Genomic DNA, 24852 nt, shown 5'->3' with positions numbered 1-24852 from the left:
ACCCAGAGTTGACAGTTCATTTGCACCTGGCAGTCTCTCAAAGACAGGCTCTGCAATACAGAAAGGGGAAAATAAATAAAAAGGCGGAGATTGCTGTTATTACAAAAGCTGTAGAGGAGGAGGAACAAGACCAGTTCCTGTCTAATCAGCTTTTTTCCTTGTGCAATAGCATTCCTACAAAAATGTTTTTTGGGGAAGTAGTGGAGGGGTAGGAGGACTACATAGTACTGGAGATCCACAGTTAGAGCACGCATGGATCGTTAGAGAAGGTAGGATAATCTAGAGTTAAGTTTCAAGCTGTTGATGTCCTGATGTTGGTGCTCACTTCCTTCTGTCACTTCAGTATTACAGGTTCCTGCTTCATGGAGTGAAGAAGGGTGGACAAAATAGTTCTGATCTAGTTACATGCAGTGTTGTGTTTAAAAATAACTGAAGAATTGTGTTTTGGTCAGCACAGTCTCTGCATTTCACATGTTGCCGCATGTCTGTCATGCTATTTGGAGTGAGCAGTTGCTGCTGGTGGCCTTGATAGCTGTATGCAGGTTTGGGTATCGGCTAAAAAGATGATGGGCCTGTGGTCCAAAGTCTGCAGGTGTTTACCGAATAGGTGTTGCCACTTGTCGTCTTACTTTCCTGGGCTGCTACCTCTGGAGCTGAAGGTGGGAAAGTGAGTCACGGGGGGAGTTAGCTGACCTAGAGGATGACAATTCACTACAATGTTTTAATGCTTTTGGGTGTCCTGAATGCCCTTTTGATAAAACAAGGGGTGGTCCTCTTGGAACTGTGTAAGTCTGCTTGCTGGGTGAGATCAGTTTTGAGGAAACTACTGACAAATATTAATGGATTTAAAATAACTTAAAGGTTTGTGGGGTTGGGGGTTGGGTTTGTTTAGGTTTTTTTCCCCAGAGAAGTCTTTTCTTCAGCCTGTTTTGCAAACACTGTTAAGTCTTACAAGATTCTTAGTAGCTACAGTTGCCATATGTCGAAGAAACATTGTAATACTTAAAAATGTAAATTCTTATTAACTTGTGGTGGTTGGGAGTTGTGGGGAAAGGGAATACTATCGGACTTGAATGTGGGGTAATTTAACACTGGAAAAGAAATATGCTTAAGTTGGATGTGCTGCATTCTCTGCAAAAAGAAATTGCAGTTTATATGTGAGAGAAATGTAATAGTGATTTTAAGGCATTCTCATTCTGTGGGATAAGTGGCTTAGGTTCCTCTTTCACATCTGAAAAAAAAGAAAGTAGGCTGAACTTCAGTTCCTAAAATAATTTACCTCTTCCCTCCGCCCCCCCTCCGCCCCCAGTAATTTTGCTATTTCCTGTGCAATTCAGTTGCAGCTGATATTTTGATTACTAGAAACAAGTTGTGTTGTGTCCATGTGGACGTACTCCTGGGGTGTGTTTAACTGTGTTGGGTGGAGGGATGGACACGACCTGGCTCCTTACTTGTTATGTGATAAACATACTCCAAAGTTGAACATCTGGTTAAGGCATATTGCATCTGTGTCCACATTCAATTTCTGAATTATTTTGTGAAGTCCTTTATAACATGTATGTGACAAGCTGGTTTTTAGGTCTTTGGTTTAGATTTATATGTTAACAGCTGTATGTACTTGCTGTTTTCTCAAGAGTAAACACAAAACATTTTTTCTTAAGTTGGATGCTTTGTATTGGCAACACAAAAAGCAAGCTTGCCTCCCAGAGCCAAAAACTAATGCACTGGGAAATAATTTCAGACACGAGATCAGTCTCTCGTGTGGCTGTATCAAATTAGACTGGTAGTTCTTGAGAGCTTGACTAACGTGGAGCTTAAACCCAGCGTTTCAGATTTTGATTAGAAAAGTAACTTGCTGGATATAAAGTAACTAATATTAGTGTGCTTATGTTTAAGTGATGTGTCACTGAGTGGGTTCATCCAGCCCTTTATCCCATCTGGCAGTAGTTAGGTGATGCTCAGTGTTCAGAGAGAAGATTCATTAATGCCTGCTTTATGACAGGTTGTAGCACCTACTTGAAATTAGTAATGCCATCTTGTTTGGGAAGGAGACTCAGTGCAACTATTTCTGTTCAAATAACTGCTCACTAACAGTCTCTTTACACTGGTGAATTTTTGGGATGCATTTGGGGTTTCTGTCCCAGCGCATGCATTCTTCCCCCTGACTGTCATGGGGTTTTGTGACCTCTTAGTGATTTGAATCCACTTTTTGATGTGCTGAAACCAGTGTGTGTCTCACGTACTTCCTGTGCCACCAGTGTTCGTCAACTAGACAAATAATTTGACTCTGCATATGTGCTTGACCTGAAGTGGTAGAGCAGGTAGGAGAGTAGGACCATCCATTTCCCTAGCAGGGTGCAGTTTCACAGCATGCTTCATCCAAACTTGTACATGTGCTACCATTCTAATACCAGCTTTTCCTGCTACACTTGCCTGTCTTGAGACTCTGTGATGGGTTACTTCAGTTTATCTTCCAGAGCTTAGTTTTAAATTCAAGGTTTGTTTAATGAAGTACAGGCAGTGTTCAGATTGAGGATGTTGATAGCATTGTTTACTGCAGTTTTGTTTCTTACTGTAGCAAACAAACAAAGGTAACTTTTGGCCTTCATGATGAGTGAGGAGTTAAAAACTTTTTATATAACTTGGCTTCAAAAGCTTGAATTCAGAGGAGGAATTCTAGTGTCAGGGAATTTTTTTTTTTTTTTTCTGGTCCAGATCACGCTGTTGATGCTGGGGAGTTGCTGGGTCAGCTTTGACTTGTATATTATTCCCATCACCACGTATAATGAGTCGTCCTCAGTGATGAGACCTTTTTGGACTGAGTGGATGTTGCAGACTTGCTTATGGCAGGTTTCCCTGCAAACAAAGTATTTCACTGAACAAAAAGCCACTGTTTATGTTTTTGTTTTTCTTTTTTTTTAATCTGAGGAGGCTTTGTTATCTTCTGACCTGGATAATACAATGTTAAAAAAACTAGCTCAGTGTTTGAAAAGCACTACATCTATCAATAGTAGAATTACAAAGGGACCGTTAGGACTGCATAGGGTTGATCTGCTTAATGTAAGCTAATGAATTTCATCAGATGGTACTAATCCAGTTTGTATCATCTTTTTGAATTTAAAACATATGATGCTTATCAGTGCATGTAGGCAGAGACTGAAGACTTGCTATAAAAGACAGTGTATGCAGCAAAAACATCTCTAGGGAATGTGAAGGGACTGTCTGGTTTCTGTTTGGGAGAGCTAGTGTCACATAGTTGATTAAGGCAAGGAATTGCTTTCAGAAAAAAAAGCCACAAACTATAAGAATTGATTACTTTGGACGTAGTTTCGGAAGGGTGCCTCAGTGTAGCATGGAGCCCTTTTTTTTAAGGGTTGTATTTCAAGCAGTGGTTGTGTGGTTGGGGGAGTAGACACACACACACACACACACACACACACACCCCCTTATTGCCTGGTCTCGTATTGTTGGACAGTTGTTACTCAAAATTCATCCCTCCCCTGCTACCTGGGTGAGAATGAAGTAAGTTGGGCCAGAAGTATTCTGGTGTATGCCCAAGTGTCTACTCATACAAGTATGAGACAAGTTGGTGATATTTCAGGGTCTACGAATGGAGAAGTAGGATCCAAGAGGGACGTGCAGGTAAGGATATGTCTTTTTCTTCTCTTGCACTTGCAGCTGACTTTCTCACTTCTCACTGGACAGAAGTTGTGACCTATTTTACAGGGACTTTCTGCATAGAAAGCTGGTTTCTGAGTGTTGGCTCAGAGGCAGCGGTAACATCTATGTTTTGGGGTTTTTTTATTCATACCGCCCCTTCCCATCTTCCTGGTTCATGCATGGGGATTTTAATAAAATTGAAAATAATATATTTTTTTTAAAATCTCAAGAAAGACCCCTGACAACAACAAACCTGATTATTGTGGGAGTTAGGTACCACCTTTTCCTTATTCAAGAGTTTTCTGTGTATGCCTGGCAGTGATGGAATGCTTCTGAATAAATAGGGAAGGACAGCATGAACTGTAGCTGTAAGCATGAGGGCCTTTTTCATTGCCTCCTGCCTGTCATCCCTGGGAATATTACCTCTTACATGGTCACAACTAAATAAATATACGAGAAATTATTTATTTAAAATGAAGAGCATTGTCTAATTGTGAGAAATGGCTGCAAAATGCCGAGGCTTAGGAATGCTCTCAGTTGCAGCATGCCTAGATGGAAGCTTTCTGCTTTTTCCTTGATGGTGATGCTTACTGTCCCTGTGCAGCAGTAACAGTGAAGATCCAGACACTTAGGTAAAATCCCACAAAAGATGAGATTGGGGTCAAAGGCAGGTATGGTGATGTTCTCCAGGTCAGTCTTGAGTGGGAAATATGCCTAGGTTTCTCTCCGTGTCTCTTGGTTACACATTTGTAGGCCTATAGGTAGCTTGTGGTTTGAGATGTGCGCATGTATGCGCTGCTGTAGTGTCCCCTGCTAACAGCATCCCCCTCATCTCCTGGTGTAGGCACACCATTACACACAGCAGGGTCCTCAACAGCAGCGGTGCTTTATGGTACCAGAAGCTCCTCTGAAGTCAGAAAGACTTAAGGGGTGGGGGGGAGGGTGGGCTTAAAAAAAACCCCAACCAACCCACCCCCCCAGGCTATGGAAGGCACTTGTGTCTCCTGGCAATGTTAGAACTGAGCATTCTTGTCTCCCTACCTTGACAGGAACCTATCCCCACCTCCTCGTTGCATGATGTTTGTGCTCGTGTATATGCTGTCTCAAGGAAAACAAAAGTAAATCAATCCAAGTAAATCCCAACTGGAGGACATCTACTGCATATGCACCGCGCAGTGACTGTGAGCTAATTCTGTATGCCTTAGTGATAAACATTAACCCTTGGTTGTGTCCCCACCACCCTTTGCTCCTGAACGATTAGGCTAGTTGATCCCCTCTCCTGCCAACCGAGATTTGCGAGAGATTTTGCAAGCTCAACTATTTTTTTTCTTTAGTGTCTGTTGAAGTCAGTGAGGAGTATAGTTATCTCTTCTGCCTTTACCTTGTGGGCTGCTGTGAGGAGAGGATGGGCTGAGACGACCCAGCAGTCATCAGGTGAGAGATGCTCCATCCTGCACCGGAGGAGGAGGAAGGCCGAAGAAATGGTATTTACCGTCCTGCTCGGGCCTCCGCTCCAAATGCATCATTGCCTGGCACTGAGTCCCTGCCGAGGGTGGAAGGCTGCCAGGTGAACACATGGGCACGGCTGCCGGCCGCAAGCAGCGCGAGCACGAGTTGTGGATGGCAGGATGGGCGTCCCAGCTGGGCACATCTCCGGGACTGGTTACCGCTGAGGGGCTGCGTGTCCCTACATCTAAAGGCTGGAGTGACTTCAAACAGTCTCCATGCCTGCTAATTCAGGGCACGGGAGAGCCGCCAGGCTGAGGCGTGCATAGCCCTGAGACCTCAGGCTTTGGCTTAGCCATGGAGCGGGTAGGGAGTTGGCAGCAGCGACACAAGCTTCCGTGTGCTGGCTTGCCGATGTGCTTTGCCCGGAGGGGCTGTCTCCACGGGTGAGTGGATGATGGGTTTTTCTTTGTGCTTCCTTCCATCTGCACCCCGCTGAGGCTGGGGGCATGGGCCAGAGAGGATGCACGGAGGAGGGGGGACATCTACAGCAGGTCCTGGCTGTGTGGGCAGGCATATGGAGCACGGGGATTGCCAGGCTGACGCCAGCACTGCTCTCCCAGGAGGACAGGGTGAAAGCTGGGGCTTCACCAGCTAGATGTGGGCAACTGAGGGGGGGAAAGTCGGGGGTGTTGGTTTGAGGGACGCTGCCGCAGATGCATGCACTGTCTTCCAGGAGATAACTAGCATAACGTCTCGGCGGGGCTGCGCTGTGTTCCCAGGGCGTGATCCAGGCTGCGGTTAGCAGTGCTGTTGCTGAACTGACTCCGGGCAGTCGTGCCTGGCTGCTGGTGTGACCTGGGCTGGACAAGGAGGCCAGACGTTTCCCGAGACATGGCACCAACTGAGGGAAAGCATTCCGTGATGTGTGGGTGGACATGCAATGGTTGTTGGCTCCCTCCAGCCTCCCTCTTCAGGTCTACGTGCACAAAGAAATGAACAGAAGTGTTTTTCTTTGCCTGAGCTGTTGAGGGAGAGGGACTCGTTTTGGTGAATTATACAGTGAATAGGGTAGGATATTTTTTTTTTTTTTTGGTGGTGCCATCCCCGTGACACGGTGTCCTTCCTCCCTTCCATTCCTTGGTACTCTGATGAAATGCTTCACGTTGATGGGTGCTTGCCCTTGTTCTGAAATTACGGAGCTAGCTCTTCGATGCAACCGCTGGCTCTGCTGCGCAGCTCAGACATAGTGAAGTTAAGAGATGTTTTCTGCCTGGTGTCAGCATGAAGCCTCGCAGACACCGAATCCCTCTAGAGGAGGGCACATCTGTTCAGGAATCGGATCTCATTTCTGCCTTACAGATTCTCCAACTAAATGGACCATTTGCTTTCATGAAAGTAATTGCATTGGATGCTGTGGAAAAAGAAGCCAAAGCCACAGACAATATCCAACCTCGCTAGTGTTTATTCAATAAATTAATAAAATAAACACCAATAGAGTAGCATTCAAGTTCACAACAGTGCAGTAACCTATTTTTAAGCAGTCGTGGCCATTGCTAGCACAGCACACCACATAGCAGCCGCTGTCTGTAATGTAAAAGATCTGGCTATGGGCGCAGATAGAGGTTATAGTGCACCCATGAGCATCGTGGAGCTGGGGTGTAACAGCTCCATAGAAACACATCTGTTCCCTGCCACACTGACAAGGAGCTGCTCTGGTTCCACTGCCTGCTGCCACCAGCACTGAATTTGTCCCCCTGGCCTTAGTTACCTGAACTACAGGAGATCCTGTAAAATATGATGCTAATACTGAGGGGGGCTGTTGACCTTGGTACCTTATTCCTGAAGCTGCTCTGACCTTCCTCTTTCCCGTGCGTTGTTCAGGCAGGGCAAGAGCTCCCAGGATGGAAAGCAGTGAGCTTGTGTTCCCGAACAGGCAGAAACCTGGGCTGCTCAAAATCTGTGTCAATGTGACTTGTGTGCTCTTCCTACAAATAAGAAAGGCATGATTACATTTCTGCTATAAAGCTTCTTCCCTGCTACATCACCCTGGCCCTCTCTCGCCACAGCCTTCCCGCTCCCTAACCACTGTAAAATAGAAATACTGCTGTGTGCCCTGCCGGAGAGAAGCAGCAGGGACATCTTTCCCTGTCCGTGGACTCCCTCGTCTCCTTCTCCAGCGGCCACATCCACCCCAGTGCCTGGCCTCGTGTGGCAGGGGAGATGGCACCTTATTCCTGCAGGTACCGCAGCTGCTCGGGGACTTGGCTAAGGCCGTGTCCTTCCTCCAGAGCTGGCAGTAGCCTGCCCTTGTAGTACTCTGTTCCCATCACCTGCCTTCGCTATGAGGTTGGGCAGATGCTTTTTTAAATATTCTTGAATAATACGTTATTTACTACATTATAATATATCACTATTGATTTATATTTAAATATATATTATCTAAACATTTATTGTAAATATATTATTATAAATAATATATAGTTTTTGTATAATTATATATGAATGCACATATAAAATATATTAATATGTTGTTATTTAAGCATATGAGGTTGGGCAGATGCTTTTTATATGCTTAAATAATAATATATTATTCATTACAAATCTATAAATTTAGGCATATTAAAAAGCATCTCCTCAATGTCATACTAAAGTCACAAAGTGAGAAGAATTGAGTACCATAACAGAAGGCTGCTGCTAGCTTTTATTTTTTTTTAATTATTTTTTAATATTTTTTTTTTCTGGAGGGCCACTAAAGGTTGGTTGCCTTAGGTTTACTTGTTAATGTTGCCTTTTCTGTATTTTTTTTAAGCAGCAGCAAGAGTTAAGTGGATTCTTCAGAAAGAAGAGATGTTTTTACTGATGTTCAGCTATTAAAATGGCACTTACAAAACTGTGGAGCTCATCTCTGTCACCCTGGCCGCAGCCACCAGGGCCAGCCTGGGCACTTTCTGTAGGGGGTGTGATGTGCTGCAAGGCAGAGCACTGTGATTTCTCTCCCTCCCGTCCATGTACCTCTTCTGCCCTCTCCTCGCCTCTTCCGAGAGCTGCCTTTGCAGTTGTGAGGCAGATGCAGCGCAGTCATAATACCGACCTATTTCTTGGTTTCATTAGATACTGGTAAACTCGTTTGGTTTCTCTAACGACCTGCCATCTATTGAGATTCCGGCATGTGCTCCGCAGAGCGGCTCCGAGTCAAGGTGTGTGCCTCAGCTTTGGGCAGAGACGGCGTGCAAGGGAGATGAGGAATGGGGTACATTAAAGCTGGTGGCAGAGCAAGCGTCCAGCAGGCTCCTGGGTTGATTTGGTTCACGCAAAGATGTGGTTTCTCCTTACACCAGTAAAGGTTTTGCTGGGTGCTTGTGGGTTTTGCTGCCAGATGGGTGAAGATGGCTTCAGCTGAGGACTAGGAGAGCTATCTGTGCTGTCCTCAGACAGTTTGAGGAACGTGCATACCCGTCCCCAAGCTGGAGCTTGGGTCAGATGTCGTTTGTCCCTCTCACCCCATGTCCCTGCCCAACACACGCGCAGAGAAGGTAGTGCTGTTGGTTTAAACCGTTAAACCTGTGCAAAGGGACTTTGTCACATGAAATGTAAAAATTTGTAGGAAAAAGTGTTTTAGTTCTGGGCTTCCAGGAAAGCACACCACCAAGCTAAATGTACCTCTTCAGTACTTGACCAGCAGAAGAGCCTAGTCCCCAGCCAGCCTGGCTAAGGTGGTCCCAGTAAAACCTAGAGGTCACCTTCGGCGTGAGATGTGTGTGCTGGCTATGGGGTTCAGCTGAACCCGGTCCTGCCCCCATTCCTGCTTTGCCCTGGGGCTCTGGGGTCACAGTAGATGGTCCCCCAACCCCCGCCCCTCAGTGCCCTGTGGCCAAACGGTTGGGTGATGGCTTCACCTACCGGGTACTGGGGAATAGCGTGGCAGGGATGGTGTGGGCTGCGTTCGTGATTCCTGAGCTCTGAAATCCTGTTTTACATCCGTGTTCCTCCATTCTTTTTTTCTTTATATCTCTTGCCCACCACATCCGTACTGCTGCTCTTCCCAAGAACAGCTTAGGCAGGCTTTGCCAGGAGGGAGAAATATTGGGCACCGTCTGGAACTTGCTTTTAAGCAAGGTAAACAGGGAGCAGACAAGGTCTGTACATAGTAAGCTGTTTGGCACCACGTAGGACTGCCTTTATCTAGCACCGCGGTGCTACTGTCATCCTCAGGCTGTAGCCTGGCACTAATCGCTTCTTCAGTTGGTTTAATTATGATATGTTGATCCTGAGATGCTGCTGCTTTTATGCCAGTAATGTGAAGAGTCACACAGTGCTTTTGCTACATCCCATGGGTGCTGGGAGCTGCTGGACCAAGGTGCCAAATTTCAGCTTCTGAGTAAAACTGAACAAGATGCTGAGCTCTAGCTTTGGGATGGAGGCAGCCAAAATAAAATAAAGCAAGTCTACCCGTCGGCACTTACACAATGCCACAGTTGTGACTAGTATTCACGGGTTGAGGAAGAGCGTGTTGGAAGCATTTCTGCCTCAAATAAACCCAGAATCAAGTACAATAAACCACAGGGTGGAGCAGAAGTGTGGCAGAGACACAAGGAAGAGAAGATGAGGACCTGGGAAGAGCTGCCCCAAGATGCAGTCAGCAGTGGGGAGACAGACACCCCAGACTTGCCCCGGGAGCAGGCTTCCCCTTGCTGCTCTTGCCCCAGGAATGACTTTCTCAACAGCTTGGGGTAAGTTACATCACTTTGGGACTTCCCTTTACCCTCCTAAAACTGAGTTGCTGCTTTTGTGCCTTTGCAGCGGTGCTGGGAGGACCGTTACTGTTTGCAACATGCTCCGAAGAGCCGCCAACGAATGTGAGACTGACCCTAGAGATGAGGAGTTTAGACCCTGGTGTGCACCCCCTCCCACTGCAGGTCCTGTGGAAGCTGGCACAGATGCTCCACTATGGCAGAATTCAGGTGGGACCAGAGGGGAGCACGTTTTTGCTGATGGAAATCTGCTTTCAGCAACATCGCTCACCTCCCCGCTGCTTTAAATGCTAGCTTATATGTTAATAATGATGTTATTACATTGCTGAACAGATTTGAACAGTGGAAAACACATTGACCTTATTTAAAGGCAGCTAAAGTGGTGTCTTTTATTTTATAAAGTGTCATAATGCTATTTTGGCACTAGATCTGCCCTCGGTGTCACCTGTGTCCGTTCCTGTGTCTCTGCTAGGTCCAGGGCTGTGCAGTGCCGACGTCAGCAGCTGAGATGTTTGGGGTTTTATTTTTGATGAGGAACCAGCATCTTGGCTAAGCATTTTGGCTCCACTTTGTGACTGCAATCAGCCAGTTGAAGATTATGACATCAAAAATATATTTTTTAACTACAGTTAATTGATTCTCTTGGGAAATTAGCATGCAATGGGCCGTTTACTCTCTATTTATCGCTACACTTCGCTAAATGAACCCAGTACTGCTTTCTGCTACCGTATCTTAGCTGCGATGGGTGCATTTCCTCATACCTCGGTGATGCCGGGTTTGATTTCGGAAGACAGAGGCTGACCCCAGCCGGGGCTGGCAGCAGCCACCCAGCTCTGCGGATACCATGGGCGGACAAATGTTGCCGGATGGTTTCGGTTACTCTGTGGATGCCGCATCCCCATATTTCTTACTGCTGCTTTCCTCTTCCTGCCCCACTGCGGCTCTGCCTGGGAAGCCAGAGCCACGTGCGTGTCTCCAGGCTATACATCAAAACTAGGCTTTCTGCGGCCACGGCTCTGCAATAAACAAGGAGGAGAGCATGTCCCTGCTTGACTGGTACGTTAAGCAGATGTTCAGTATCTAGACCTCATTTCAGACAGGCAGAAAAGAGAAGGAAGGAGAAGAGGATGATTTTCTCTCCTCCCTAACAGCCAATGATGCCCTTGCAAACCTTCTGTGTTTGTGACGCCAGCCTGCAAATTCAGTGTTAACAGCTGTTCTTGAGCTGCTGGCTAGATTGCAGGGACGCTACCTCCCAGGATATTTGAGCGTGTGTGAAGCTGGCTCCAGCTGCAGAGATGGAAAGGGCTAAAAGGATGCTTTAGAGCCACTGAAGAAACGCTGAAAGGATATGCTGGAAGCTTGGGGGTTATCGGGCTGCGTCACATCTGAGCCGACCGCTTTAACTCTCCTTCGAGCTAGTCTCCGTTTATTTTTACAGAAGCAGCTCAATTTTTCCTAACTTCTCTGTGTGAAAGGCTTATTATTGTCTGTTGTTGTTATTATTCTCCAAGGTTACACAGCATCTCTGTGGTAGAAATGCAGCCTGAAGAACGAGCTGAGCCATCTTGGCTCTCAGTCCCATTTTTGCATCCATCCAGACACCTTTGCCCCCACCCGCAGCAGCAGTGGGGAAATGGCCCGCTGGCAGAGGGATGTAATAAGCGTTATTAATATAACAGAGGTTTCTAGGCACAGAGCAAGAGCTAATTAATGTGTAAATGTGCTCTAGTTAATTGGGGAGACTACAAATACCACTCTACCTGGGCTGGACACAGTTAAGATGAGGTTGGCTTGCTCTATTTCATCTGAGGGATGAGGAGCAGAGTGGGAAGCCCTCAGCCCCTCTGCTCTATCTAAGCGCTCGGCCTTCCCCTTGCCAGGTTAACCACCCTCCTCCTCCCTTTATCTGTGCAAATAACCCCTCACGTTCCTACTTAAGTTGGTTTAACTGCACACATTACTTCTATGTAGGTACAGGAAAGCCAGCGGTCAAAATTATAGCCGATGGCTACTGAGAGAGCAGAGCATCTGTGCGGCAGGCTGGGCAATTCTGAGTATTTCATGGAAGCAAATGGAAGGGCAATGGTGCCCTTTTCAAGCTGTTCCGGAATAAATCCATCACTGAGCAGAACCACTTTAATCTGCGTGCTGCATAAGGAAAAATTTCCTTTCAGCAGCAGCACAATGGTCACCCCAATGGGATGCTTGTAGCAAAGACCATCTTGGGGCTGCATGTCACAGGGTGCTGTGGCAGTAGTAGTCCCTGGGCTGGTTGCTGAAATAAAATCAAAGAGCATCAGTTGTGACAATGGTTGAAGGCGTTTTGGGGTAAATGCTTCAACTTCCCATCATAATAAAAGGTTCCTCCTATGCTAAGGTTTCTACTTAGTCCTACATACACCTGGAAGAGGGCTGCTGGAGCCATGCTGGAGGCACAGCCGTGGTGAGAAAAAAAAAATTCTGTTGGCTAACGCAGCAGCTACTTCTCTTAGCAGCAAGGCAAGGATGCGGGCAGCATGCCGGGAGGGACCTGGTCAAGTCCTGCTCTCCAGCCAGCACTTGCTTTGCCTTGACCTCAGATGGACTTGCAAGAAAATAAAAGGTTAAAGTCACCTGGGGAGGGGAGGACAGGCACTGAGGGGCCGTACATTTGTGTGATGATGGCTCACAGTCAGCGAGACTGTGCAGCTTCACTGGCCATGAGGGACCGAATCCAGGCCCCGTCGAAGGAGCCAGCAGCTCTCTCAGCTTTGCTTTGTTCCCCCGTCTCTGCGTTTCAGAGAAGAATAAACATTTCACAAGTTGGGGAAGAAGGAAAATTTAAAAACCCCAAATGCCTCTTTGATCAATTGCTTTGTTAAAGTAGTTGAAAACGGCTCCTGCCCGTGATGCATCCGTTCTGGGAGCAGCGTGGCTGAGGAATTCAGTGAGGAGCGGAGGCCAGCGGCTGGGGGGGCACGGGGCAGCGCGGGGACACTGCTCTGTTCTAGCAACAAGGCAAAAAGACTCGGGGGGGCAAAGGACTCGGGGGAGGAAAGCTGCCCAGGGCCCAGAGTCAATTCAGAGAGGTGACAGAGTGCCTGTGCACAGGAAAAAAGCGAGTTCGCAGAACACGGGGCTCTGTTTCTAAAAGTGCTCGATGCCTCCGGCCCGGAGGGGGGTTTCACGGGAGCTCGCCCCTTTGGCAGGGCTTCAGAGGGCAGCGGCCGGCCCGGCTCTGGGCACCGCGATGCCAGCGCCGAGGGATGGCAAAGGCCATTGCAGCTTTACCAGTGCCGGTCGCTTGCCCGGTGGGGCTGGAAAAGGAGGAGGTGAGGGGATGGGGAGGTGATTTGGGCAGTGGGGGGAGAACCCGAGGGTGTTTGCTCAGCAGATGCACTGAGGCTGCCCGGCACGGTGAAAGCTGGATCCCTTCCTTCCTCTGAGCCTGTCTCATCAAATGGAAACAAGAGGCCAGGGGCTGAGGTTTACGGCTGGTATGTCTGAAGCAAATTCAAAGGAAAGGATATTTGGCTCACCCGAGCGTGGCAGGGAGCGTGCCAAGTCTTTCATGTAGGAGCACAGCCGAGGCGTTGCTGTGTGCTGGGTTGGGGTGTCAGGCCCTGGTGGCAGCAGCAGGGGGTGGGCCAGGAGTCACAGATATTGGGCCAGCGCTTAAAAATCCCTGTAGAATGGACTATACAGCTCAGTGAGACGAGACAGGGTTGGGAAAGGAAAGCTGGGTATCACTCCAGGGGTCTGTGGTCCTCTTTAGGGACCTCCAGGTGCACTGTGCTGCTTATCTCCTGCCTTCCCAGCCCTTTCTCCATCCTACCTCCCTCCTGCAGCAGAAGCTGGCTACATAAAAGGAGAGGATTTCAGAGACGAGATGAAGATGGTCTTTAATTTCCTTCCATCTGTGTTTGCTTGCTCAGTTGTCAGCCTGATTTCCTAAGTTGGAATTTAGCACCCATCACCTCCCGCTCCCACCCCCACTAATTTCCCTGCCTTTCCATTTGGCTTTTCCCTGGACATTTTCCTACCCCTTGGGCTGTGAAATTTCCTGCTACAGGCATCACTTGAATTTATACATACAATGCAAAGGCTGACAAGGGGAGATGAGAAGCGTGGAAGCTGTGTGATGGGTATATTGTTTGTATAAAACTTCCAGCAATGACAGGGAGCACTGAGCTGGATGGCAGAGGTGGCTCTGGAGCCTGAGCCCCTGCTCTGGGCCAGCTTTGGGGTGGAGATGGGTACAGGGCTGGAAGAAAACATCTCTCCTTAGGCAAGTTGCTGGAGGAGCAGCAGAAACTCCTGTGCGAGCGGAACCAGACAGAAAGAAGCATTGCTGTGTCTATTTTAGGATTTTGTGCTGCTGCTCCTCACCATCCCATCCAAATACATCCCTTTAATGGATGTCACCCCAGAGGAAGCACATACATTCTCCTGCGAGTGGGTGCCTGTGCTGGTAAGCCTGTTTTCCCAACACTATAAATTGGTCCTATAAAAGATGTTACCTCTCCCTGCCTCTCCTTAATAACCAGGTGCTGTGGCTATAATAACATTTCGTCGCCATCATATTTTTCATGCGGACTCCAGTCCCCCCTCTTTTTTCCTTCTGAGTACTGAGCAGCTCCCAGCAAAACCAGGCAGTTCAGCATCCCAGCATCCCAGCATCCCAGCATCCCAGCCCTGGTGGGAGCTTCTGGGTGGGGCAGGAGTGGATGTGAACAGAGGGGTCTGGTGAGGATGCTTTGGGAGGAGGTGGGACACTGGGCACAGAGAGCAGCAGCAATGGGGCAACATGAGAATTGGGTGGATGGTTGGGGGTGGCTTGAGTGCATGCTGTGAGGTCCTGGGGTCCTGGGCAGCCCTCCAGGGACCTGGCTCTGCAGTCACAAGGGTAAAACCACTGTTTTTTTCAGACTCACCTTCCTGGACGATCGCTCTGTCACCACCTCGGTGCCCCACGGAGAGCCCAGCCCTGAGACAGGAGCTGCAGTGGAGGCTGTGGGCTCAGCCTTGTGGACTCAGCATTCCTTGTGTGTGAGGAGCATCTCTGCCGCCCTCATCAAGCAAAGGCAATAGGGTCTGCCCAGTGATGGTGCTGCCCCATGCCAAACAACCCGAATCTCAGGGTGAGACAGAGCAGTGAGGGTGCCCAGCTGGAGCTGGGGCAGCCCATCTCCCTCCCATCCCAGCCCTGGCACACTGGGCACAGTACCAGTGCCCATGGAGAGCATCAGACACCCTACCAGTGGCCCTTGCCATTTGGAAGGGGAGTGGAAAGGGAGACACTTGGTTTTAGTTAAAAACAGTAAATGCCTCACTCCCTCCTTGAGTGACCAAGTGAGGAAGTGCTCATCTGCACTCAGTTGCTTCCCACACAGCACCACTGGTACCAGTAGTAAAGTTAGGTCCTCCCTACATGACAGGCATCCAAGTTGTGGCACCTGCCAGGTCTTCATGTAGCTGCTGCTTAGGCCTGCTCCTCTTCCTCGCATGCACAGGGAGTGTAGCAGAGCAAATAGTGTCTGAAAATGCACGTTTCCAGATTTCTTTTCCCCAAGGACCTCAGAGCCTTTCACTGAACACTAAAGATGCAGCGTGTGCTCCTTCGAAAATAGATGTACTCCTCGGATGCACCATGTGTAAGCAGAGTGCAATGTGGTTGCTGAAAATCTGTGCAAATCCAGCATCAGGGTATTATATATTACAATGATAAAGGCTTAAAATAAACCATTAAAGGTTACTCTTACAGCTGAAACTTTGAGGTATCCTTTGGTCACGGGGTAAAGCCTGGGAAGGGACTTTTGGTCACCTCTTCTTGTCTCACTTGTATGCGTGGCTGTGCGCCTTAGGGGTAACGTGGCAGGGCTGTGTGCTGGAGAGGATTCATACTTCTGGGGTCAACTGCATCTTTATGCTTAGAAAAGGGACTTAAAGCTGCTCATCCTCTTTCCCGTTCATTGTGTGAAGGGGAACGTTTAGAAGGCAACAAATGTTGTCAGCTCACAACTGGCACATGGTGGCCAACAGGTTGAGCAAAACCAAGAAATGCCATCTCTCCCACTTGAGCCTAGATATTTTTCCCAGAAGATCCCACCCCCTTGCCATACATCCATTCCCTCGCAGCTAAGCCGTGACCCTCCCACTGCACGGCTGCAGTAAGTTGCCATCAAGAGCAGCCTCCTTGCTTTATGCTATTACAGTAAAGTATGGCCAAGTATTTGCATGATGGCAGTTTTAATGAGCTAGTTTTCTGACGATGCATATAATCTTGTCATCTTCCTGACAAATTAATGCTTAAAATCCCCCTCCCTTTTGACTAGCTAAAATGTTAACCATTATTGCACTAGGGCTTATTAATATTTTGGTGAACAGTAGTGACACTGGGAAAAACGCTGGGAAGCTGTAGGTATTAATGCTTCTTTGCTTGTCAGGGTATTTAAGTTTTAGTTGTGGGACATGGGTGATTTAAATAATTCCCATAAATTCATCAGCTTCCCTTGTCACATGTATGGGGACGGGAGAAATCACAGTACAAGCATGCTTAACTAATGAGCTGTCTAATGAAGTGCTTTCAACTACAGGCATTAACTGTCTACTGTTAAACAGATCAGGGGAAAAAAAGGCCTAATTGCACCTCAGAGTTTTGTCTTTTTCCCACTGTCTTGGGCGATGGCAGCTGGTCCCACCCTGCACGTGAGAGATGCTCCCAACACATCAGTGCTCAAAGCATGCGGCACCAGCGAAACGTGAGGGCTCCAAGAAAAGCAAACCTGGTTGGTGGGAAGCTGGTGAATAACAGGGATAAACTGAAAAAAAAATACCACTTTATAATCTGATAGGAAAAGGCTTATTTAAGAACCCCCAATGAAATCTTTAATTTAGCAGCCTTGAGCAGGGGGTTGCCAGCCACACAAAACAGAAGAAACCCACAACGAATAGCCTGTCAAATGATAAGAAAAAAAAAAGTCACACTTTTTCATACTTTCATGTGCTAAACAGAGGCTTTCCAAAAGATTCTCTGACAAAACCCCTTTTGAATACATAAGGGTCAAATATTTGTAATGCCAGGCCCTGCCCCTGCAGCAGCTGGCATTGCCCGCAGCAAACGGCTGCGGGGCTGGGAAAGCGATGTGCCGGGCAGCACCGCTTCCTAACAGCGCAGGTAAACCCAGGAATTCCCACAGAAGCAGGAAAAATGTTACCTACCATTTGCCCAAATCCTGCGCGCCGGTCAGCAGCACTTTTGGGATGTATGAAGTGTCACCAGGCGGTGCTGGATGCAGGGAGCCACACCGGGCGGCCACCAGCTCCTCCAGGCTTGCTGCAAGCAATTAAAAAAGCATCTCCTGGGGCTGCAGCCTTTCTGCCCCCTGGGCTGGGACCAAGTTAGTTATCCGTGCATGGTATTTCTCACCCCGTAAGTAACCCACCCCTCTGTTTTCCTCCTGGAGCAAAGTGGGGGTGGTGTTGAAATGGGGGTCCCCACAGGCTGAGAGAGGATCAGTGGTGTTGCTGGTGGCTGACTCCTCACCAGGCTGTTGGGAGGGGTTTTTCTGCTGGGGGTGGGATGTAGATATGGGTCCTGGAGGACCTGGTCCATCTGTTTTCTCAGGTGTGGCACATACGTATTTGCCATTCCCAAATCCAGGGCTCTTGACACGTCAGGTGGGATTTTTACCGTGGATGTGAGCTGTGAGTTTCCATCTATTTCCCTATGCTGTAATCTGTTTTCCTGGAGGCTGTCTGGGGCCCCAGTCCTGCTCAGCCTGGGCTGGGCATCTCTCCCATAAACACTTCCTGACTCCCCGCCTGCGGGAAGTCGTTTTGGGGGATGTTGCGGAAATTCTTTGTCTCTGCTTCCTATTTCTTTTCCTGCTCGCCTCCCTCAGCTGGGCGCGTGCGCTGCTGGCTCGGGCAGCCTTGCGTTTCCTTGGTTTGGTCCGTATTTTGGCCATTTATACTTTGGAAAAGATGGGAAGGGCTGGGTTTTGAATAGCTGGTGTTAGCCCGGAGGATACAGCGCGTGCCTGGCCATGGCCAGGCGGCGGTGAGGCTGTCCCCTGTCCCTGGTGAGGGACGGTGGCTTTCAGCCAGGCTGCTCCATCCTCCCCGGAGCTCTGCAAAATGTCCTCCCCTGGAGCGGGTTTGGGTGCCGGCTGAGGGCCTGACTCCTTCTTCCTCCCAGCCCGGCTAGATGGCTTTATTCCCACAAATAACGGGAGGTGGCACGCTGCGAGTGCTGCCAAAATCCTGTCCCTTTCTGACAGCATTGTGGCTTTTCCTCTGGTTTCCTTTGTTTGGGATTGAACAGTCAATTAAAAAAAAATAAATAAAGCCTTAAAATAACTTTCTGGACTAGCTGGTGCTCTGGAACCCCCCACTCCCCCCGAGTGCCCAGGTAGGTGTAGTGACTCTGGAGACACAAACCAAAGGCTGTGGGCAATGTTTTCCCACCATGACTGTGTTTTGGCAGTGGGCTGCCCTGCTCGACCTGACTTGCATGATAAGTACCATGTCTTAGCGAGCCAAAAAATAAAAAGCTTTGAAAACTGGAATGCCTTAGTGTCTCAAATTAACCTTTAAGGCTGCCGGGCACTTCTCAGGGCTGTTGACTCGTGCGTCATGGGCGCAGGTCCAGGTCTCCGCACGCTGAGGGAAGATGCTCACCCCGCAGCCCTGGCACAGCCCCTCTTCCCCCACCGCTAGAGCCCAGCCTGCTGCTGGTTTCTTTCTCCTGCTGTAAAAAGAAGGTCCAGCCTCGACAATATCATTTCAGAGTCAGGATTTTTTTAAGCACAAAGTTCCTGGGGAAATGTGGGGGTTGTTTCCATGAGCTGCAGCACCAGGTGCTGCTGGCAGGGCAGCAGCTTCCCCAGAGTGTTCAATATCACTCAGAGTAAAAGCACGTTCCCCTGCTGGTAAGGCAGCCTTTAAAGCAAGTTTCATTCTTGTTGCTTAAGGTAAGCATCCTCCTGCAGATGCCCACCTTTGCCTGGGCCCTGGGCCCCGAGCATCGCATCACCATGTGCCTCTATTGCCTTAGCAGCAGCTGCTGCTGCCGACTCTGGCTCAGGGCTGGGGTGGGACAGATAGATCTGAAATCTATGACTTTCCCTTGTCAATTTTAATGAAAGAAATGAATTTGTTTTTCTTTTGCCCAGAAGAAGCAGCTTTGGGAGCAAAAAGCCAGCAGCTATTACCGGGCACTTGTGTCCTCAAAGGGGAAAGGGCTGAAACTAAACCAGTTAGGCAGTAATCTGCAGTGCTAGAAAGTGGATTTCTGCTATGCAGGGAGGGATCTGGTGGCTGTGCTTGCCTTGATGGTGATCAGGTAAGTGCAGCTCTGACCTGGGAAAAGATGGGTGCACACATCAGTCCCATCCCATGAAGCTGGGAGCATGGCACCAAGCTGTGGCCTCAGCACAGTCTATCAGGTGCAACCTGCCTGCTTCCTTGTAGGAAAAATGTTACAATTTACTGGGAACGTGCTTGGGAATAAAATAAAATATTTACGGAAAGCAGGGAATATCAAGAGGGATGTGTTTGGTAGCCTGATGGCACGGAGCAGTTTGGTTTTATGGTTTATGATCCAGTAGTTACTATACTGTAGTAGGAGAGATGCTAGCGCTGCTGGGGTGAGGGCCAGCTCAGCTCCTCTGCCACCGGCGCCGTTTTGTGCACTGTGAAGCCACATGAGTTTGCATGAAAATAAGGATGGGATGGTCCTGTGGCAAAGGGATCCGGCTGTGGCTTGGCAAACAACCCTGGGCAAGCTCTGCTCCGTGTCTCATCACTCCCATCAGTGCCATGGAGATGATGGAGATGCTGATGCCCCTGGGGGCTGCTAGGCTTGGTATCATTCTGAAGCTCCAAAACCTTCAGCTGGATTATTTTTTTTTCCTAGTCAGTGTCTGCAGCTTTGACAGTTACCTGGTTTAGGTCAGAAATTGGTGAGTCTCAGCAAGCCAGAATGAGCTCATGGGCAGATGAGTACCAGGCATCTGCCTTTGCCAGGGGTCTTTCCCATTTCTATGATCTATGAACTACACCAGGGAAAAATGAGGTGGTGTTACAGGGGAATTAGCATGGATAAACTTTGCAACACCAAGAGTGGACACAGGCAATATGGTAACTTCTCCCACCTACAGCTTCCCACGGGTTCTGTGGGACTCCCATCCCTCCCACCATGCCTCTGCATCCCAGAAGCATTCCCTGCACCCACCGCAGACTGGGATACCAGGGCAGGGATGGCCAACGCTTGCCTGCTGCTCGGGGACAAGTCCTGTCCAGAGTCCAAAAGATAATTTACAAATCCTAATTCTTTAACTATAGCCCCATCTAATGGCGCGATCCCAGCCGCTCCCTGTGCAAGGCTGGTGGTTGGGTGGATGCGGATCCCCCTCGGGAGCTGGGGGTTCCTCACCAGCACGACGTGCCAGCAGCGCTGCTGGGCCAAATCCAGCCCACCAGATGTGTCTGGGCAGGGACACAGCAGCGGCGGGGGCTGCCGCTGTCACCACGCTGGGGCACGCTGGCAGCGCTGGCCATGCCCCAGGCTGCTCCCCGCAGCGCCACTATGGGGTTTCCCCCTATTTTTGCATCCCCCCCCCCTCCATTTTTACTGGTGTAAAACAGCATCAGCGCCCGTGGCTGCTTTGCTGAGGCATGCTGGGCTCCGGCTCCTGCCACCCGAGCGTGGCCGTGCCAGGCTGGGCACATGGAAGCCAACGCAGGCAGCTGTTGGGAGCAGCAGGATTTGTGCCGCAGGAGCTTTGCATTGGCTCTCCCAAACGCTCCTCCAAGGTCCTCTTCTGCACCCAAGCTGGCATCTGGCACATCTTCTTCTGGGTGCCCGTACCAGAGCAATGCAGAGCCAAGGGTACGAGCAGCTTGATGCCCCCATGCTCCCACACGGCCGCGGGGAAGGCGCAGGGTGCCTGGCACAGCGGGCAGTAGGTGCTCCTATGTGCACATACGCAGCACTGCCAATAAGGGCAAGCATTTCATGGAAAGCCCTGCAAAGCCTGGTCTGGAGGGTCCCCTCCATGCGTGCAGGAGCATACGTGCACATCAGCAACAGCCCTGTGGGACACGCCACCCTGGCCACATGCCCTGGCTGCCGTGGGGGCCGGGGCACTGCCTGCATCCCAGGCAGAGCCAAGGGGGCTTGGCTGCCTCCCAGACCTTTCTAGCAAGGAAAATGAGGAAAATTTCCAGCAAACCCATGGGGTGGGCCCCAGGACATACAGCCCATACAGCCGCCCGCTCCCCTGGGGCCACCTGCCCCTGGGCTGAACCTCCGTAGCCAGGCAGAGCTGTGCACTAATGTCCTAGTGGTAACAGAAAGTTCACTTAATGGTGATTTTAATTGAATTTAAATGCTATCTATGGTTAAGGTATGAAAAGCCATGAGAAATGAGAGCAGTGGGGGTTTATTTTGCAAGGATGGCTTGGTCTGGCTGCTGCCTGGAGGATGGGGTCCTGCATCTGCTTTGTGCCTTGCTGGCTGAAGCATCCCTCTCCCCACTTCTGCAGGCAGGGATGCAGGCAGTGGTGGTACTGGTGCTGGGTATGGGGTGCTGGTAGGGACTGTCCTGAGCCCCAGGCAAGTGTTGCTGCTGTTTTTGGAGGACAGTTTCAAGCCAGACAGGTTACTAGCTGGTTTAGGGTGGTGCTTGTTTGTTTTTTTCCTTTCAACTGAATTTGCACATATCTTCAAATGTTGTTGGCCGTTGAAACACAAGCCCCAGCCTCCGCGGTGGTGTGGGGATGCGTCAGCCGTGTTATCCTCATGTCTCAAGGAGTGTGCTGGCACTGCGTGCAGACACAGCCCTGTGTGTATTACCCGGCCTGCCCGGCTGAGTTTGTTAAGGATTTTGCACTGCTAATAGTGTGGAGATGGAAAATAAAGAGGGCAGGTGCCCAGCAGGCACCCAGCTGCTGGGCTGCAGCTCCCTGCCTCAAAAACAGCTGTGGGGTTGCAGCTGGGAGTGGGGTTTTTCCAAGCCTGGCTGAGAAAAATGCTCCTACCACTGGGCAAAGCAGCTCCCCATGCAAGGGGAGGTTATCTGCACCGCTTGCAGTTCTGGTGGGGATTTCCCTTCATCCCTCCTTTCTCCATGTATGAGGTTGTGCCCCGATCTCCCAGGTGACACGGTCCCTGAGACCCTCGTGGTGGTTGAGTCTGAGTGGGGATGGTGATGCTGGGGCTCTTGGGGAGCCCTGGGGGCACGTGGGCATTGAGAGGGAGGTGGCATCATCGGGCATCGTCCCTTTGGCTCCTGACCCTGCACCATGGGTAAGAGCAAGCCCCATCTCTCCCACAGCCCGAGCCCAGCCCCACATTACATACTAACCCACAGAAGCACAGAAATCCAGACCAACAGCCAGAGCCTTCGGCTATTTCTCTTCTTTTCCATTGTTTTTGGTCCTTGTGTTTCCCTTGGTGCTGGGGAAGGGGCTTCTCCAGCCGTGGCCAGACCAGGCTGCTCCAGCGCGGCTGTGGCTCCCTGGGCTGGCACCCACCGAGCCAGCCAGCCCGGGCTGGGCTGGGCGTGCAGGTGGCTACAGTTTTCATCTGCTTTGTGGCCACCGAAAGCCCCACCAGCGAGGCTGGGGAGAGAAACCCAGCACAGCTCCGGGCAGGATGGCTGGTTTCAGGGAGTGCAGAGAGTGGCTCGTGGTGGGGTCCCTTGTGCTGGCAGTGGGAGCGCCCTGCCCCAGCCCCTGCTCATCCAGCACCAGCGGGCTGGCTACAAAAGGCTACCTGTAAAAATTAGTTTTGGCATGAGCATCCCGGGGAGAGCCTTTGCCAAGGAAAAATATTGTCGACAGGCTCTAGGAAAACAGCATTACTCATCCGGGGGAAAATAACCCAGCCAGGCTGAGCAACCCGCACAGATTTATTGGGTGCAGCTTTATCTCCGGCAGCCTGCAGAAGGCTGGTGCTTTTCCTCGGCGTTACCGCATCCCACCCAGCTTGCTTGGCCTCGGGCTGGTGCAGGTTTGAGGGTCCCCACTGCCCGCCAAGAGGCACGTCGGGCCAAAGAGCTGCACTTGTGGGGTGCAGCTGGCTGGGGCAGAGGGTGCTGGGCTGCTGGGGGTGCTGCTGGTGCTCTGCTGTGCTGGGGCAAAGCCCAGCCCTGGGGTGCTGGTGGGGGGCAGCAATGGGCATGGCTGAAACCGGCATTAAAACATTTCCCACCTTGTTCTTCCCATCACTGGGCATGCACTGAAGTCACTTTCCCCTGCGTAAGAAGCAAGCCAAGGTTTGATGAATTTTATTTTTTTTTAGATATTGAAACCCCTATTCTCTGCAAACCAGAATCAAATTTTACAAGCATCACATAAAGCTCTGCTAGTTGCTCCGCGCTCGCTCTGCAATCTTGTTTGACTACCCTGATGCAGGCTGCAAATAACTTCCCGGTATTTTACAGCACGTGTCAAAGATAAGAGCCCAAGAAATCGGATTTGAGTCAGTAAGTGACTGCCGAAGGCCTCCAACACAAACCACGGCTGCACCGCAAAGGGCAGAAAGACCTTATATTGGTTTGGAGACCCCTTCTTCTGCCCCGGCGCGGAGCTGCCCCTGGGCTCTGAGCACCCACAGGTGCCAGCTGAGGCACGAAGGCTGTTTTGCTTCATCTGCTGTAACAACCTGGTGATGAGGAGGAACAGGGTTTGTCCCCCATAAAGCCGATGTGCCCCTGCCTGGACGGGGGGATCAGGCCTGCAGAGCCAGTGTAGAGCTGGGGGCTGAGCCCTTGCTGCCCCTCGCCTGGGGCAGGGGGTGCGGCGAGTTGCCTGGCCTCAGCCCCACAGCTGGGAGGCAGGAAGGGCCACAAGCAAGGGCTTTTCTCTATGTGATGCTGCAATATGCAATAAATATCAGAGTTCGTGTTAATGTTATTTCTAGTTAGTGGGAATGTCAGCAGTTATTTTTCCCTAGCAAGGCAGTGCATCAGGTCTACCCAGGGGCGTCTAGAAAGTATGCCTGGCCACAGCTGACTGCTGATGGGGTGCAGGAAGGGTTTGAAGGCCACGGCCAAGCCAGTTTGATGAGAGCCACAGCCAAACGTGCCTGCAGCTGGCCCCAGGGCAGAGGAGGGTTTCGCTGGGCTCCACGGAGCTGCCCCTCCATCCATCCATCCCATTCCCATGCACCCTAAACTCTGTCTCCTGCATCCTGTGCTGTAGATTAATGGCTGTGCAGGCGTTTTACTAATGAAATGGTGGCAGAAGGCCAAGCATTTGTTTTGCCGGGTGAGTGGTGGCAGCCCTCCTGCCCACAGTTTGTCACGAGTGCTGGGGGGAAAGTGCACGCTTGAGCTTCCCCAGACAGCTGAGATGCCAGCAACCCCGGCCACGCTCCCCCAGCGCATCCCTGCCGTGCCGGGGATGGGGCCGCACTGGGAGAGGAGCCAGGAGCCAGCTTGGCAGGGCAGCACAGGGGGTGAAGTGGCCAGGCTGAGGGAATCACCTGGGTTTTTTTTCATTCAGACCAGCTACTCCATCAGGGCAGTGCAGCCGAAGGGGATTTTTGCTCAGAAGCCCTGCAAGGGGCAACACTAAACCTGCTCCTGGGCACGGGCACAGCCCACCACAGCCCACCCACCAAGTGGCTGTTGCCTTCCAACAACGAGGTGTGACACCTCAAGTCCAACACCGAGGAGAACACTGCCCTGAGGAGAAGTGTGGGCTGAAATCAGGGAGCGCTTCCCCAGGCCTCAGCACCAGTCAGGCCTGCTGGTAAAAGCAGCAGGTTTCTCACCAGCTTCATGACGGACATGAAAATTCCTATTTTCACAGGTCAGGAGGAGAACGTGTCATAGAAAACAAGCATCACCTTGTTTTTCCTCATTCCCTGCGAGTTTCTTATTTTAAGGATACCAAACACTAGCTTTACATATGCAATATCTATATTGCATTGCAATATCTAATACTAATCTAATACTGAATACTAATCCTAATGAGTTTAATATACTCCTTTAAGCCA

Source organism: Falco biarmicus, chromosome 12 (genome assembly GCF_023638135.1).
Source record: "Falco biarmicus isolate bFalBia1 chromosome 12, bFalBia1.pri, whole genome shotgun sequence".
In the NCBI taxonomy this organism is placed as follows: Eukaryota; Metazoa; Chordata; class Aves; order Falconiformes; family Falconidae; genus Falco; species Falco biarmicus.
Note: the sequence above shows the minus strand (reverse complement) of the source record.